A 2,957-nucleotide genomic window follows, 5' to 3' on the forward strand; every position below is an offset into this window, starting at 1 on the left:
AACTTAATGTGACACAAGGTAACTTTCTCTTCATGGGTTTTGTTCAACTGGATGACAACTTAATGTGACACAAGTTAACTTTCTCTTCTTGCTTCCTGTTCAACTTGATGACAACTTAATGTGACACAAGGTAACTTTCTCTACATGCTTCCTGTTCAACTTGATGACAACTTAATGTGACACAAGGTAACTTTCTCTACATGCTTCCTGTTCAACTTGATGACAACTTAATGTGACACAAGCTAACTTTCTCTTCATGTTTCCTGTTCAACTTGATGACAACTTAATGTGACACAAGCTAACTTTCTCTTCATGTTTCCTGTTCAACTTGATGACAACTTAATGTGACACAAGCTAACTTTCTCTTCATGTTTCCTGTTCAACTTGATGACAACTTAATGTAACACAAGGTAACTTTCTCTACGTGCTTCCTGTTCAACTTGATGATAACTTAATGTGACACAAGCTTAACTTTCTCTTCGTGTTTCCTGTTCAACTTGATGACAACTTAATGTACGTCTTTTTGAGTTAAGATTTTCTGTCTTCCCTCTCGTGGTTTGAATCCTTCTATCGGTATGTATAGGGGATTAAGGATTTATGAAACTTTTGTATATTTACATGGAGTTATTTTAACTTTTAATACTTAAAAAATGAGAATAATATTTTTTAACGTATGAATTTATATCGTGATATGATATTATAAGAAATTTATTTGACTTTATTATGTGTAGTAAACTATTCACCAATATATATGTCGAACAAAACGCTTAACTATAAACAGCTCGAGTTGACAACATGAACTAATCAAGTCAAGAGGACCTGGTTAAAGTAAAAAAATACCGTGTAATGATGGCAAGTTAGGTAAGAATCATCAGCCATAATAAATACAACCAAAGCCTAGTGTTACTTATTACAGTCAGAATCAAATTTTGAACGACACATCAAAACTGAAACCTACTAGATAGAATACAACACATGACTTTAGTGTTAAGCATCTGCGTCACAATACCTACAGCTTAGATATATATATTGCTGTCTAGGTTTTAGGGTAGTTTAGAATAGATAAGTATATGGAGATGAATAAATAGATAGTCGGTGGATTTTTTTAGTATTACTAGCCATAAAACAATCCGGCCTGTGACTAATGTGAGCGCGCAGCTTTTATGATCCGGTTGCTCAAGAAGTATATCCAAGAAAGTCCGTTAATAATCTTTGTAGAATTCTAGTCATTAGATAATCGTAACGTTCCGGACGTGAATGTATAGACGAGCTTTAGTTTTTTGTCCAGCTACGTTCTGTCTATTTATTTTTAATTCACTCGGAGAGAGAGATAATACTGTGATTGGATTTTATGAGAAATGTATTGATTTATTATTTTATACTTCGTAAAATAATGTTTCTTATTCGAAAAAAACGTTTATGTTTTACTAAACCTAACCATGTAGAATGGTTGAAATTGTTTTAACATTCCATCTCTGATCGAAACCTAAATCTAATGTGTTAATCATTATGTTACTTTCACCCTTGATTTAGGTATTTTTAATGCTTAGGAGCTATTAGTGTATGTATGTACATATAATGTTCTTTAAACATTCCATATTGTTTTCATTCCAAAAGATTTTATATACGTCTACAATCAGTTTGGGTGTGATTTTTTTTTGTATTGTAATTATATATAAAACATTTCATGTAGCGCCATCTTTGGGTAAGTTTAAGCATGCTATTTTATATTTGAATTATTAAGAGATTCATCATTACATTTTTGTAATAATGATAGTTTTATAGTTCCTGTCATTGAAAGTTCGGTTGTTAAATGTATACCTTTTATTACACTTGTGTATTCCACAACACTTATTACGTTAGATATTATTATAATAATAAAAGGCTGATGGTAAAATGTTTACAAAACGTTGATTGTACGATGTACTACTGTTGAAGTTTTCCTTTTAACCGCCTACGTTAAAGGTCCCAGAGGCTTCTGGTGCCATACATTTTATTTTTTAATCAACTTATGCACATTATAAGTTATTTCTGTTTTGGGTTATCACACTCACCTTTGTGTTGTAAACTAATTAATCATTTTTCGTGTTCAAACTATTTTAGTGTGTTTTTTGTATATGCCAACTGAAGCTCTTTTTCTTTGCCAGATATTAAACTGTCTTAAGGCATCGTGTAATAAAAATGTTAATGTTGAATCCCTTATAGCTAATGATTTGATCAGTTTCTCAATTAAAATTACACCTTTTTCCAAGAAGAAATCGTGTAGCTGAGAGTTTCCACTGTTGCCAAATCGTCCTTCCATCCACTTCTTAAGTGAAACATAACAGTTTTCTTTCCTTGTATTAAAATCCTTGAAGAGCCATTAAAGCTTCTGTTTAATGTTCAGTGTTTGTAGTTCTGTTTATTTTTCCTTCCAATTCTGGCATGGTTAGGACACTTACGGGTTCGTCTTTCAGCCCTTGGGGCGTTGTAATGTGACGATCAATACAAGAATTGGTTGGTGTTAAAGAGCTGCCTTTCCTCCAGTCGGTCCTTCAGAATTAGGGACGACTACTTCCGTTATCTCTTGAGTAGCAAACAAACCAACAATCTTTCTCATTCATCAGATTGTCTGCTGTGTTTGTTTGCTTCTCTCAAAGCTACTATGGCTATCTGGCAACGCCCCTAATTTTAAATTGTCAACCACAAGGAAAGCAACCATCCTTCAGTATCCACCACCATCAACTCTTGGGCTACTCTTTACTAACTAACAGTGGGCTTGATTGTCACTCTTGTAACAGCTGAACGTGCGGGCATGAATGATATACTTCTGACATAATTTTCATTCGTACGTGTTTTTAAAAACACTTAGAGCTTTACATCTACACATATAAGTTACGTATCTGTCTATCGATTTGTTTTTACAGCAGACAATCTGATGAATGAGAAAGATTGTTGGTTTGTTTGCTACTCAAGAG

General features: G+C 33.3%; 1 long non-coding RNA gene across 1 annotated transcript; it reads left to right on the forward strand.

The window, feature by feature from the left end:
- LOC111086796 lies at window positions 1-2,385 on the forward strand. The gene is made up of 2 exons (XR_002611514.1): window positions 1-36; window positions 75-2,385. It is a non-coding gene; the product is annotated as an uncharacterized LOC111086796 (long non-coding RNA).
- Window positions 2,386-2,957: the final 572 nt, after the last annotated feature.

The sequence above is a fragment of the Limulus polyphemus genome, unplaced genomic scaffold (assembly GCF_000517525.1).
Source record: "Limulus polyphemus unplaced genomic scaffold, Limulus_polyphemus-2.1.2 Scaffold1438, whole genome shotgun sequence".
Lineage (NCBI taxonomy): Eukaryota > Metazoa > Arthropoda > Merostomata > Xiphosura > Limulidae > Limulus > Limulus polyphemus.